Genomic DNA, 16,253 nt, shown 5'->3' with positions numbered 1-16,253 from the left:
GAATTACTGTGCAGGTGCTGACCAATCAGAATCATTCTGGTCCAGAAGCGCAGCATAGAGAAGATAGAGAAGAGAAGGTATTTCAAATCTCCAGACTGCTGGACCAGCTGCATGGACACTGACGGCTCAGCTTCCTTTGAGGTAAGTCCAGCGGGGATCGGGGGATTAGAGAGGGTGTATGCATACCTCCCAACTTTCTGAGATGGAAACGAGCGATACCTATATGCAAAGGTAGGCATAGGACACACACCCCTGCCACGCCCCCTTAAAGGAGAATTGTACAAAAATGTAATTTACTGGTTAACCACTTCAGCCCCGAGCCTCGTTTTGAGATTCGGTGTTTACAAGTTAAAACCAGGTTTTTTTTTTTGCTAGAAAATTACTTAGAACCCCCCAAACATTATATATTTTTTTTCTAACACCCTAGAGAATAAAATGGTGGTCATTGCAATATGCAATACTCTCTGTCACACCGTATTTGCGCAGTGGTCTTTGGAAAAAATACACTTTTTCTAATTAAAAAATAAGACAACAGTAAAGTTAGCCCAATTTTTTTTTTATATTGTGAAAGATAATGTTACGCCGAGTAAATTGGTACCCAACATGTCAAGTTTCAAAATTGCGCCCGCTCATGGAATGGCGACAAACTTTTACCCTTAAAAATCTCCATAGGCAATGTTTAAAAAATTCTACAGGTTGCATGTTTTAAGTTACAGATCGCGGCGATACCTCACATGTCTGGTTTGAACACCGTTTTCATATGCGTTCACTTCTGCACGTGAGTTCTGTGGGACGGGGCGCATTTTAAAACATTTTAATTTTATTTCCTTATTTATTTTACCTTTTTATTTTTTATTTTTACACTGTTCTTTTAAAAAAAAAAAACAAATTGTGTCACTTTTATTCCTAAACATATTGTAAACATCCCTTGTAATAGAAAAAAAGCATGACAGGACCTCTTAAATATGAGATCTGAGGTCAAAAGATCTCATATTTACACTAAAATGCAAAAAAAAAAAATAAAAAAAAAATGTTGTTTGAAAAAAAATTTAAGAGCTATGGGCGGAACTGACATTTTGACGTTGCTTCCGCCCTGCAATGGTATGGAGATGGGTGGGTGCCATCTTCCCCTCACTCAGCTCCATACCACACACAGGAGCGGAAGCGATCGGCTCCACCACTGCCGCCAACTCCAGTAAGCGGTGGAGGGCACCGGAGCATGGCGGGACGCTGATAAATGTGATCTAGCAGCCAATCAGCCGCAGAGACCACTTTTGTCTGAAAGCGGATCATCCCCTGAAGAAGAGGATACCGGGGTTATGGTAGCTAGCTGCTGCCATAACAACGACATCCCACTTCAAAGTGCCGACGTATAACGACGGGGAGCAGTCCGTAAGTGGTTAAACCCACAAGTGCTTTTTTTACCACTACTATTCCTTTAAATTGGCTTTTGACATTTACAAATTTAGCAATTTAGAAATTGGGTGAAAGGTTTTGCACCCATAAAACTTTTTGATGGATAAATAGTGCATTTTATATGCAACTATATAGATCAGACCAAAATGAGGGACAAATGAAAAGGAAGGAGGGACAGTGGGACTTTGTTTCAAATAAGGGACAGTCCCTTGAAATAAGGGACAGTTGTGAGCTGAGTGTATGGTATTAGTTCACCTTTTCATTTTTTTCTGAAATGGTGAACTAACACTTGGGTTGATTTACTAAAACTGAAGAGTGCAAAATCTGGTGCATCGTAGTCAATCAGCTTCTAACTTCATCTTGTACAATTAAAGTGTTACTAAACCCACAACAGTAAAATCAGTATGTATATGCAGTACAGCATGCTTGTTATACTCACTGTGGAACCTAAGGGGTTAATCCTCTGCATTGTGTAAAAAGGCTGTTTGATCCTGTATGGAAGGATCCTCCCCTTCTTCCACTGACTCCAAAACATGTCCGGATAAGACAGAGTCTTTGGAGTCAGGCTGCACATGCTCAGTTTGGTGTGTATTGCTAGAGAGTTTTTTTTTTTTTTTTTTTTCCTGGGAGAGTGCATGTGATCAGCACAGGGCCAATCGGCACTGTCCAGACAGAGGGTCAGGAGCCCTGCAGCCTTATAGGACAGCTCAGTGTAGTATGAAAACTCCTCCTACAAGCTTCACCAGGAACTAATAGAAATCACAAGACTGCTTTATACTGCTGATGAAAAAAGGTATTTAGCAGTTTATATTTACTAAAATAATTGCATTTCCATGTTCTGTGTAGTGTGGGAGTCCAGATATAGTAAAAAGAAAACAGTGCAGCGCTAATGATACAATAATAAACAAAAATTGTTTATGAGATTTAAATTTTAAAAAAGCCCCATTTGATAAAAGAAAATAAGATAAGAAGAGTTGACAGATAAGTTCTCGTGATAAGGGTGCTCATAAACATTCCAATGGTGTGTTTTTATCAGTGCTTCCCCCACCATTTAGCCAAACCGCTCACCTCACTCTCTGGACCCCTGAATTAACAGATGGGTCTAAAAGGCATTCACCGCTAGGGTAGTTACAGAAGAAAATGAATAGCCAGGTGATTGGAATATGATAACAGCCGCACGTTGTCACTCTTATAATCAATATGCCAGACCGTGGTACCATGAACAATCAATAAGAGATATATAGTGCACACTGTGTGGCTAAAACATACTTGCTTTATTCATAAAAACGGGTACTCACAAGTGTAGCACTGTTAACCCAGTGTTAAGATGAATGACATATGATCGTTTCATCAAACATGGATAATTTCGTCAGAAAATGGATAAGGTGGCTGCAGTGACATCAAAAAGTCCTCCCGCACGCGTATCGTCCCTGGACGGGACTTCCTCAGCGATAATAGAGGCTTGTGCGTCCAATTCTTATATAATAAGCCACCGTGATAATTGGGCATGTTAAAACACACCCTCTGTTGCGTACACCACCCAATTGGCTGAAACTCCCAGAGGTTAAACAAACACTTCCTGTTGATTATGTCCGTTGCCGAGGTAACGGCGGCGTCAACAACGGCATGACACCCGGTAATGTGGATACAGACACGTGACTCAAGACCACCAGCTGGGACGCACAGGAAGCGCAGATAACATTTCAGGCCAACCCACTCCTGCAAAGCATTGCCCGGGTAATGGAAGACAACAGTTAAACACATGACTAGCACACATTCGGCTCCACAGGCAGGGACACCGGAACCAGACAGTGCACAAAGCCACGATAGATCCACACTCCAAAACTGGCCAAATATGCAGACAGGGGGCACGCATATTCATACTAAACTGATATATAATCAGTCAATAAAAGTTTTATTATTAAAAAACTCATAAAAAACATAACGTCATCGCAGCCACCTTTCACAATAACAATAATAATATATAATTCATTTTTAAAATATAAAGAATATTATAATTTTTAAAATATAAAGAATACTATAATTTTTTTAAAAAATATATCACGACCCCATTCCTTTACCAATAAACCAGGAAAGGGAAGAACAAATAATCAATTACAATCACCAATACATGACACAAAATTAAAAATACCGAAATAGGAGGTCAGAAATCTAAAAAAATTTTATACTTAACGATCTGAAATAAAACAATTTAAGTCGAATTCGACATTCAACCCTGTAGGTACCCCCACTTTTGTTTCGTTAACCCAAAAGGATTTGTGGCGGCTCAATTGTCGAATGAAATTACCCCCCTCCAATGTTGGGTCACTTTCTCAACCCCCCAAAATTTCAATTTGGCGGGGTTGCGATCATGAAACATATCTAATATGTTTGGAGACATTGTGAGTAATGAGGCCCTTTTTTATGTTATTCACATGTTCTCCAATTCTTACGTGTAGGGGTCAAGATGTTCTCCCTACATACTGGAGGCCGCAATCACATTCTAATATATACACCACTCCTATTGTGGAGCATGTTATCAACTCCTTGATTTGATATGATTTGTTAGTAGCAGTGGCAACAAACTCTTTCCGTTTCTTGACAATGCCCCTAGCTTGTTTACACGGAGGGCAATGGCCGCAGGCGTAAAACCCTGTTAGGAAGTTGAATATCCTGTTCTCAAAAGGGACAGGAGGGTCGATAACCCCTGGGGCCAATTTGTCTCTCAGAGAAGGGGCCTTCCTATATATAAACTGGGGATGTTCAGAAAGTGCAGGACCTAGAACCCTATCCTGTTTGAGAATGGGCCAATATTTACGAACAATTTATTCGAATTTCCTATGTTGGACATTATAGTCCAAAGTCATTCTAGTATTTATAGACGGATTCTGTTTCTCCTTGGGGACGTTGGACACCAATATTTTTCTATCAAGTTTGCGGACTGTCTCTATTTCTCTTTCAACAATAGACCTATCATACCCCTTTTGCAAAAAGTGGGTAAACAGAACCTGAGATTGTGAAAGGTAGTCTTTTTCATGTGTGCAATTATGTCTTATGTGAACAAATTGTCCCCTAGGAATGTTGCACAACCACTGTGCGTGGTGGCAACTTCTAAGGGGAATAAACGCATTGCGGTCAGTGGGCTTAAAATGATTCATCATCTTCATCCTATCACCCTCTTTCCTTATGTCTAAATCCAAGAAGACAATTCAATCGGTATTGACACTCCAGGATAAGACAATGTTTTTGTTATTAGCATCGAACCTCTGCATGAACTTTTCAAGACCAGACATTTCTCCGTTCCAAATCATAATAAGATCATCTATATACCTTTGGTAGCAGACTAGTTCCGGGGGTCCATTTTTAAAAATGGCTTCTTCCTCCCAGTGTGCCATAAAAAGATTGGCAACACTGGGAGCGAAACGTGCCCCCATCGCTATACCCCTTGTTTGTAGATAGAACTGTCTGTTAAACCAGAAGTAATTCTTAGATAAACAAAACCTCAAACAGTCAAGCAAAAAATTCTTGTGTTTTCAAGAGAGATCAGATGTAGTAAAGGCCCATTGTACTGAGGTTAAAGCATCCTCATGACTAATGATGGTATACAAAGAACTCACGTCGGCGGTGATAAAAAAACATGAAGACAAGATGGTTAGAGTTTCAAGGATCTGAATGATATGTTTTGTGTCTTTAAAGAAAGATTTCATTTTGGTAACAATGGGTTGAAGGAAGGAGTCTATATATTGACCCAGTCTGGACGAGACTGAGTCAATCCCATTAACTATTGGCCTCCCCGGTGGGTTAGTACTATCCTTATGCATTTTTGGCAGAAAGTATATTATCGGCAATCAACAAAACAATGGATCTAAATAGAGTGCTTCCTTCTTGTTTAAAACTCCTATATGTTTCCCTCTTTCAATTAGGAAGTGTAGCTCTTCCTTAAACTGGAACATAGGATCTTTGGTTAGCACCATATATGTTTTGTCATCACTAAGTAAATTTTCCATTTCATTTTTGTAATATGCCTTGCTTAGTACTACTAGGCCTCCTCTCTTGTCCGCCGGATGTATCATGAGATCTTTCCTCTCCATCAATGATTCAATACCCTTCTTAATGTGTGCAGGATCATTCACCTTACGTATCTTAAGTGATTTGAGATCCTTAACAATCATATTTTTAAGGACATCCAAATGTTTGGTGTCTAGATTAGGAGTGTTAAAAACCGACTTGTTGCAGAGATTCGAGTGGTAATTGGGGGGTGCTCCCACAAAATGAGGTTCCATCCGAACAGTAGTATTGGAAAGGAAGTATTTTTTAATATTCAGACTTCTGATATATTTTTGCAGACTAATGTAAGTTTGAAATGTATTCAAATTACGGGTAGGGGCATATTTCAAACCTCTGTCTAACACCCTAATTTCATCTTCATTTAGGGATGTGCCACTGAGGTTGTAGATCCCAGCCCCTATTGGGGTTTTACCCTTTTGTATTCGCCTGCCTCCTCTCTTTCCTCTCTAGGTTTTCTTTTTCTTAGTTGTCCATTGTCTATGATGGTGGGTTGTGGAGCTGCATTCTGTCTCCCTTCTGGGTTGGGCAGAACAAATGGAGCCCATCCCTCTTGGGGTCCTGTGAAAATCCCCTCCCCTCCAGGGGCCAGTGTAAAACGATTATGGATATGTAATTGGTTCCCATAGGGTTGTGGAACCCTACCTCTATTAAAATAGGTGTCATTAGATTTAGAGGCATTCTGATGATCATTTGAATAGTGACTAGAACCAGTGCCTCTATTGGAATGTGCACCGTTATAATCAGGAACCTGATAATAGATTTCCTGGTAATGATTTGGGCCATTATATGGCTCATTATTCACAAAAGGTGGATTTTGTACATAATGCCTATAGGGGGACTCGGGACCTCCTGGTTTATTGGTAAAGAAATGGGGTCGTGATTTATTTTTTAAAAAAATTATGGTATTCTTTATATTTTAAAAATTATAGTATTCTTTATATTTTAAAAATTAATTATATAGTATTATTGTTATTATGAAAGGTGGCTGCGATGACGTTATGTTTTTTATGAGTTTTTTAATAATAAAACTTTTATTGACTGATTATATATCAGATTAGTATGAATATGCATGCCCCCCATCTGCATATTTGCCCGGTTTTGGAGTGTGGGTCTACCGTGGCTTTGTGTACTGTCTGGCTCCGGTGACCCCGTCTCTGGAGCCGAATGTGTGCTAGTCATGTGTTTAACTGTTGTCTTCCATTACCCGGGCAATGCTTTACAGGAGTGGGTTGGCCTGAAATGTTATCTGCGCTTCCTTTGCGTCCCAGCTGGTGGTCTTGAGTCACGTGTCTGTATCCACATTACCGGGTGTCATGCCGTTGTTAACGCCACCGTTACCTCGGCAACGGACGTAATCAACAGGAAGTGTTTATTTAACCTCTGGGCGTTTCAGCCGATTGGGTGGTGTACGCAACAGAGGGTGTGTTTTAACATGCACAATTATCATGGTGGCTTATTTTATAAGAAGTAGACGCACAAGCCTCTATTATCGCTGAGGAAGTCCCGTCCAGGGGCAATACGCGTGCAGGAGGACTTTGTGATGTAACTGCAGCCACCTTAACCATATTCTGATGAAATTATCCATGTTTGATGAAACGATCATATGTCATTCATCTTAGCACTGGGTTAAGAGTGCTACACTTGTGAGTACCCGTTTTTATGAATAAAGCAAGTATGTTTTAGCCACACAGTGTGCACTATATATCTCTTATTGATTTTTCAAGTACCACGGTCTGGCATATTGATTATAAGAGTGACAACGTGCGGCTGTTTGAAGCGGTCTGTTATCATATTCCAATCACCTGGCTATTCATTTTCTGCTGTAACTACCCTAGCGGTGAATGCCTTTTAGACCCATCTGTTAATTCAGGGGTCCAGAGAGTGAGGTAAGCGGTTTGGCTAAATGGTGGGGGAAGCACTGATAAAAACGCACCATTGGAATGTTTATGAGCACCCTTATCACCACCAAGGAGAACTTATCTGTCAACTCTTCTTATCTTATTTTCTTTTATCAAAGGGGACTTTTTAAAATTGAAATCTCATAAACAATTTTTGTTTATTATCGTATCATTAGCCCTGCAACTGTTTTCTTTTTACTATTTGCTCGAAGGATTACCATAAATTTACCTTTAGTGTACAGCAGCTTTTATTTCAGATTCATTTACATTTATTGTTTTGGGCTGACTGAACCCATATACTTTACATTAGTCCAGATATAGTGAATGCAGGCTCCTGGGTTTCATAACACTTTAAGCTTTGACAAAAAAAATGAAAGCTGACTGGTTTGTATGCAGAGCTGCACCAGATTTTGCATTCTCCAGTTTTGGTCAATCAGCCCCTTTAAGTGAAATGCTATGTTTGTGACTGCAGTGCAGTTTTCCCATTCAAAAACTCTGTTCAATTAACGCAGGCAGGCAGCTCTTTATTACAAAAGTTGTGCTATGTCTCTTCTACACACTAAAGTCTAGTACACATTATTAGAATGATCGTTCAATTCTCTGTTCCTTAGTGTACTGCTTTCGAGAACCGATGTGGAGTGCTCAGACATAAATTTATGAAGGACCATGTTGGAAATTTTTTCTTGTTAGTTACCAGAACAACTGATTTTCATTTATTTAATACAGTATAAAGATAAAGAATTAACAAAAAGTTGGCTATTTGAGAGGTACCTCATCCATTTTAACTATTACCAACAAAGAGACCTTATTACATTGGACTTTACTGGTACCAGAGAGGGATGGCCACATAAGCTTTATAAAAGTTATAAATGTTTATTACAAAAAAAAAATTATTAAAAGCCTTCAAAAACCATAAAGAAAAACTCTAATTGGGCGATGTTGGCAATGTAATTAGACTACATAAGTTTATCTTTGATATATGATCCAACAGGTCAACGCGTTCAAATCTAATTGCTTCCTCAGGACCTCATTGTCTTGGCAGCAAAGAGCATTGGCACATCACCTTGTGAGTATGGCATGAAGATGGTGGTACAGTGTGGTGTAAAATGGATACTTTGGATGGTGCTGCAAATTAAGTGTATGGAGGGTACGACATATATCCTTGAATGTAAGCCAATTGAAAAGATCACTTGTAAAGGAAGATATCATTTTCCAATATCCTCTCCACAACCGGGACCAAACAACCTGCATTCATAGGGTGTTACTCAAGAATTCCTCAAAGGAACATCAGTTCACCAAACAGTATCCAGCAATTGCATCCCACCATCTGCCAAATAATTAGTACAGTATTTGTACATTAAAAAAAATCGAATGAACAAGCCTGTTCATGATTGGAAACAAAGTACGACCTGATTCTACGCTGGAGCGTAACTACAAACATGGGAACTTTTTCTTTGTATTTTAAGAATTTTTTGTACTTTTGATTCTCATTTTCAATATGGTACAAGCATTCAGAAAAAATTGAACGATTATTTGTACAATTTTCTAATAATGTGTACTAGGCTTTAACATGCATGCTCACAGTTTTCTACTGAGTGTAAATATGCAAATCAGCATGCATTCCCAATAAACTATGGGGCTGATTTACTAAAGGCAAATGGACTGTGCACTTTGGAAAGTGCAGTTGCTCCACCGCTTTGTAAATGAGGCAAAGCTTCACTTTGCAAAGAATATCCAATCACGTGCAAGAAAAATAAAAAAAGCATTTTTGCTTGCACATCATTGGATGATGGAAGTCAGCAGAGCTTACCCTCATTTACTAAGCTCTGGAGCAACTGCACTTTGCAAAGTGCACAGTCTTTTTTTCCTTTAGCAAATCAACCCCTATGGCTGTGCTGAAATGACTGACTCCTGTGCACGTGCGCAGGATGATGAGATCCACTGCTGGGCAATCAAGAGGCCGAAAAAACAACACTCATTAGAAGATAACAGCAGCCAGTGAGGGATGTAACTACTGCATCACTGGAAAATAGAGGGAGTATAGCAGGGAGTTCAGTTCCGCTTTAAGTGGGGCACGGTTGTTAGCGGTACTGCCAGCCAAACGTGATAGGGGTATAATTTTTGTGCCCATATTAGGGCAACATCTCTGCCCCCTTTGTTTACATTCAGCTGTGGGCTGGGTCAGGGTATGTCCTGCATGCAGATGGTTGGCCCGGCAATGACAAGTGTCACATTCCTGTGTACTGAAATGACATCTCCAACACTGTTACAGTGCCTTGCAAAAGTATTCACCCCCCTTGGCATTTTTTGTGTTTTGTTGCCTCACAACCTGGAATTAACATGGATTTTTTGAGGATTTGCATCATTTCATTTACAGAACATGCCCACAACTTTGAAGATGTTTTTTTTTTTATTGTGAAGCAAACAACAAATAGGACAAAATAACAGAAAAAGTCAATGTGCATAACTATTCACCCCCCTAAAGTCAATACTTTGCAGAGCCACCTTTTGCGCCTATCACAGCTCCAAGTCGCTTTGGATAAATCTCTATGAGCTTGCCACATCTTACCACTGGGATTTTTGCCCATTCCTCCTTGCAAAACTGCTCCAGCTCCTTCAAGTTGTATGGTTTGTGCTTGTGAACAGCAATCTTTAAGTCTGACCACAGATTTTCTATTGGATTGAGGTCTGGACTTTGACTAGGCCATTCCAACACATTTACATGTTTCCCCTTAAACCACACAAGTGTTGCTTTAGCAGTGTGTTTGAGGTCATTGTCCTGCTGGAAGGTGAACCTACATCCTAGCCTTAAGTGTTGCTTTAGCAGTGTGTTTGGGGTCATTGTCCTGCTGGAAGGTGAACCTCCGTCCTAGCCTCAAATCACACAGAGTGGTACAGGTTTTGCTCAAGAATATCCCTGTATTTAGCACCATCCATCTTTCCCTCGACTCTGACCAGTTTCCCAGTCCAGACTGCTGAAAAACATCCCCACTGCATGATGCCGCCACCACCATGTTTCATTGTGGGGATGGTGTTCTTTTGGTGATGTGATGTGTTGGGTTTGCCCCAGATATAGCGTTTTCTTTGATGGCCAAAAAGTTAAATTTTAGTTTCATCAGACCAGAGCACCTTCCTCCATACATTTTGGGAGTCTCCCACAAGCCCTTTTGCAAACTCAAAACGTGCCATTTTGTTTTTTGCTGAAAGTAATGGCTTTCTTCTGGCCACTCTGTCATAAAGCCCAACTCTGTGGAGCGTACGGCTTATTGTCGTCCTATGTACAGATACTCCAGTCTCTGCTGTGGAACTCTGCAGCTCCTCCAGGGTTACTTTAGGTCTCTGTGCTGCCTCTCTGATTAATGCCCTCCTTGCCCGGTCCGTGAGCTGTGGTGTGCGGCCATCTCTTGGCAGGTTTGCTGTTGTGCCATGTTCTTTCCATTTGGTTATGATAGAATTGAATGGTGCTCCTAGGGATCATCAAAGATTTGGATATTTTTTATAACCTAACCCTGACTTGTACTTCTCAACAACATTGTCCCTTACTTGTTTGGAGAGTTCCTTGGTCTTCATGGCAGTGTTTGGTTAGTGGTGCCTCTTGCTTAGGTGTTGCAGCCTCTGGGGCCTTTCGAAAAGGTGTGTATATGTAATGACAGATCATGTGACACTTAGATTGCACACAGGTGGATATCATTTCACTAATTATGTGACTTCTGAAGGTAATTGGTTGCACCAGAGCTTTTTATGGGCTTCATAACAAAGGGGGTGAATACATACGCACATGCCAATTATCAGTTTTTAATTTCTGAAAAATAGTTTTATGTATATATTTTTCTAATTTTACTTCACCAACAGACTATTGTGTTCTGATCCATCACCTATAAATCAGATTTAAAAAACATTGAACTAAAGGCTGTAATGTAACAAAATAGGTAAAAGGCCAAGGGGGGTGAATACTTTTACAAGGCACTGTATCAGCTTTCCCAGCTATGGTCCGTGAAATTCACAACTCCTCCTCCCTAAACGTCTTCCCACCTGGCCTATAGCAGAATTACGGCCGGGCATGGGCTCCCACATCATATGACGTTCTTCAGAATAAGCTACTGTGTGCTCCCCTGGGGGCACGCAGTGCAGGGATTGGTGGTATGATGTGTCGTCCGGACACACCGTATCTCTGATCACGGTAAAGAGCCTTTGACCGTGATCGCGAACCTTGGCACCCCAGATGTTTTGGAACTACATTTCCCATGATGCTCAACTACACTGCAGAGTGCATGAGCATCATGGGAAATGTGGTTTCAAAACATCTGGGGTGCCAAGGTTCACCATCACTGGCCTTTGACGTAGGGTTTTTACCACGTGATCAGCTGTGTCCATTCACAGCTGATCACAGTGTAAATAGGAAATGCTGGTTATCAGCCTTCCTCTACTCACACTAACAGGGCAAGTAGAGGAGAGCTGACAAGCGGCTCTCCTGACGGGGGGTGTGCGCTGATAATCGGTGAATTAATTATCAATGCAGGCCCATCAGCGATGCCTGCCAGTGTCCCCCAGTGATGCCAATCAGTGCCCACCAGTGGTGCCAATCATTGATGCCAACCAGTGCCCATCAGTGCTGTTTATCAGTGTACATTAGTGCTGCCTGTCAGTGCCCATCAGTGCCGCCCATTAGTGCTACCTATCAGTGCCCATAAAGCAGTAGTTCTAAACCTATCTAGTGCCGTGACCCCTTGATAAAATTTCCCAAGTTGTGGGGACCCCTAACAGTAAAATTATTTTCGTAGCGTGGGTTGCCATCTCCCAAGGCAAGACAAGTAATTTGCGCCCCTAACCCACGAACATTTAGCACTCCCTGTGTCCCTTCGACTGGTACAGTAATAAAACCCCTTATGGTACATTTTAGGATGTACCACTATTTCTCTTTGTTCTCCTTTCTTTCCATTTTATCTCTCTCTATCCTAATTTCTTGTCTCCCCCCCCCCCCCCCCCCCATCCCTCTCTAGTTGTCTTTCTTGTTCTCTCTCTCCCTTTTGCTTTGTTCCTCCCCCTCTTTTCCTCTCCCTTCCATGTATTCTCTATTTTTATTCCTTGTCTTACTCCTTGGTGGTGGGAATGGGATGAGTGGCAATGCTGGCAGGGGTTCTGATCAGCCAACTTAGGTGCTCTTGATCAAGGTCACCTGCTGATCTGAAAACTGTAGTGGGGACTTTTAATGGCAACTATAATCACAGGTTGTTTTACTCACTGTGTCTCCGGCTTCACTGTGTCTCCGACTTTGTGGTGTCTCGCAGCAGTGACACCTATGCCGAAATCAGGAGATAGGGTCTCCTTCAGCCCCACCCACTTCATTCCTCACCAGTCAGCTGACCTCTAGTCTCTGCCCCCCTAGCCATGTGTGAACTGAATGGGCGGCTGCAAAGAGGCTGAGTGGGCGGCCGCGGGCTCCAGGGACAGCCCTTCTGGGTGGCCGCGAAAAGGCTGGGAGAGCAGTGCGGGCTTCAGGAACAGTGAAGGATTTGGTGACCCCTGGCAAATTGTCATTTGACCCCCGAGGGGGTCCCGACCCCCAGGTTGAGAACCACTGCCATAAAGGCTGCTCATCAGTGCCGCCTATCAGTGCCCATAAAGGCTGCTCATCAGTGCCGCCTATCAGTGCCCATAAAGGCTGCCCATCAGTGCCGCCTATCAGTGCCCATCAGTGCTGCCTATCAGTGCCCATAAAGGCTGCCCATCAGTGCCGCCTATCAGTGCCCATCAGTGCTGCCTATCAGTTCCACCTATCAGTGCTCATCAGTGCCACCTATTAGTGCCCATCAGTGAAGAAAAAAAATACTTATTTACAACATTTTGTAACAGAAACTAAGAAAAAAAAATTTTTTTTCAAAATGTTCAGTCTTTTTTTATTTGTTTATCAACAAATAAAAAAAAACCCAGTGGTGATTAACCACCCTGGCAGTATGATTATGTCAGATTTTTGAACCTCAAAGTGGTACAATTGTTTTGCATAGATGTAGCCAAGGGTTTGGTAATATCAGGCATTACAGTTGTTATGGTTGCAAATGAATTTGGCTCCCTCTAGTGTCCTTTTAATGCTGTTAGGACTTTCTTTTAATTCCTGAGAAGCAGGGCTGCAAAGCATCATGGGAGATGTAGTTTGGAGGAGGAAGTGACTCTGTTAGCTGGATCAGCCCTGAACTACAATACAGACAATGCAAAGCACGCAGCACTGCATGCTGGGAGCAGTAATAAAAGGAACAGCGCGGCCATCTTTCAGCCTCTCTGGACGTCATTCAATACCTGCCAGCAGGAGATCTGTGTGTGTGACCAGGAGGCTGCGGCCTATACAGTGCGGGCAGGATTGACAGCCTCTGAGGTGATTCAGAGTACAGCCCGGCCGGCATCTGGAGGTTGAAAGAGTAGCAGAGAGAGAGAGATATCACCACTCTGAAAGAGGTCTGTGAGGAACAAACATTTTCTCCATGGTGGAAGTAACAGGTGCATGGCGCCGAGAGGTAAGCGAAAAATCCTGGAAAGCCGCACTCAAAAGCTGTGGCATGTATTTTTATGATCATATTTAAATAAAGATCGAAGATTTCTTTTGAGTGTGGCTGTCCAGGATTTTTCGTTTACCTCTGGGCGCCATCTTTTCATTAGAGTGAGAGATCAGGAGGGGAGTCCAGATGGAGCCTCGCAGCCTCTGAGTCTATTGTGGTGAGAGGGCACCCGCCCATTTCAATAAAGTGCACTGTTTGCTGAGCAAGTTATTTACAGGCTGCGGGTGAGACTTGTAGTTCCACAGAAGTGATTCTACTTATTTACAGGCCACATACAGCTAAACTCTGGGGTTTGTTATTCCCTGTGCTGTAAAGTCAGTACTGTATTATACTCACACATAAGGAGGAAGTGTTACAAGTGCCTTTTTTCTTAAGTTAAACAGTTATCAACGTACCATTTGTTCTACAGTTTGCTTTCTCTCTGTTTCCCTGTTGGTTTAGAAATACTGCAGTTTAAACTACAGGCTAGCTGAAGATATCTGGAGTCAAGGAACTTTTATCATCTTTTGCAAAGCATCGCGGTTCTACTTTGTAGTTTGAACATTGAATTACAGCCTAGGGCAGTGATGGCGAACCTTGGCACCCCAGATGTTTTGGAACTACATTTCCCATGATGCTCATGCACTCTGCAGTGTAGTTGAGCATCATGGGAAATGTAGTTCTAAAACATCTGGGGTGCCAAGGTTCGCCATCACTGGCCTAGGGGGAGCCCTTGAGTACTGATTAAATATTGCACCTGCAGTTTTTATATATATACCGATTGTTATCAACTGTCATTTATTGTTTGTGTTTAATCACATTGTTTATTGTGTTTAATGTTCACTTTAGTAAACTTTCTGAGTGGTTCAGTGACATTGTGTGAGTTTCTCATTGATAAGATCCCATTACAGAATGGAACCCAAGGTGTCAGAGGTAAGAGGGGATTTGCAGAGTCGGGGTAGCCAGTGGGGTATGGAGTCAATCAGCAGCCCTCACTGGGGTACTGCTACATAGAAATTTGGAGTTTTATATTGTAGGCCTGTAATTCATAGGAATAACTCACTTAAATCTGTCCAAACAAGAGTCTAGTAGATATCCCGGGTATGATAACATTTGAAACACAAAATCATAAATTATAATATAATAAATAACTATAACATTTAAAAAAAAATAATAATTGAATAATAATAAAATAAATTTCCCCACGATTCACTATCGCTCAATTCTGCAAGTGTTCTAATTTACTATCGCTGTTTTCTAGCTGGTCTAAAGCCACTTTTGACGTAAAGGGACACTTTTTAGTTGCTATGGACAATCTCAAGTTTCCAGACAGAAAGAACAGTATATATCATATAAAACTGTATGCAGGGCACTGGACAAAGCACTGGGGACAAAAGGGATGTGAAATGATTTCATACAGTAATTTAATCTGTAAGATTACAGTGTACTGTATGTATTCTGTTTTGTGTACTTTTTAAATTTGCCACTGGGCTCCGCCCCCCATGTGACGCGACGCTCGCAGGGAATGGAGCCCGGAATACAGAGCATCGGGCGGAGGATACAGTGGGGGGACATCGCAGGATCCTGGTGACAAGGTAAGTAAGCTGGACCAGGATTCTGCAATGCAATCCCGAGTGTGGCTCGGAGTTACCGCTAATGGTACTGAAATGTAACCCCGAGCCACACTTGGGATTACCGCTAGGAAGGTTAAATACCACCAAAACAAAGCTCTATTTGTCTCAAAAAAATAACAAAAACGTGATATAGGTTACAGTGTTGTTGCAATTGTTATTCAAAGTGTGGGAGCGCTGATTGGCCTGGGCAGGAGGGGGGTAAAAGTGCCCAGTATTCAAGTGGTTATGAAGATGAGAATAGGGGGAGGGGTTTGTAGTCCAAATCAGAGGAGCAGCAGAGTCACCCTAGGCTGCTCCCCTGATTTGGACTACAAACCCCTCCCTCTATTCTCATCCCCATAACAATACAGTACAGTGAGGGAGTGTTGTCACCCTATAACTGGCACGATCACCAGGTGAAAATAAAGCAATAATAAAGACAATCTCCATCCACCACATCTTAGGACTGGTCAGCTGCAATCTATTTTAGTTTTTGGAGGGATTCAATTTGTTTTTTGATTCTGGAGCAAAAGTGGTGCAGTTGCCCATAGCAACCAAGCTCACGTTGTCTAAGAAAATAAAAAGGGGAGGGGGGGGTGTTCTGATGGTTCTGGATGACAGGCCAGCCACAGGGACATCATTCACATTCCTGCCATCTACATGACATTTCTCCCTCTGCAGTACTCTCCACGCCACGCCCTCCTGCATTGTTCTCCTCCTGTCAATTA

The sequence above is a fragment of the Aquarana catesbeiana genome, linkage group LG09 (genome assembly GCF_042186555.1).
Source record: "Aquarana catesbeiana isolate 2022-GZ linkage group LG09, ASM4218655v1, whole genome shotgun sequence".
In the NCBI taxonomy this organism is placed as follows: domain Eukaryota; kingdom Metazoa; phylum Chordata; class Amphibia; order Anura; family Ranidae; genus Aquarana; species Aquarana catesbeiana.
This window is presented reverse-complemented; position numbering follows the sequence as displayed.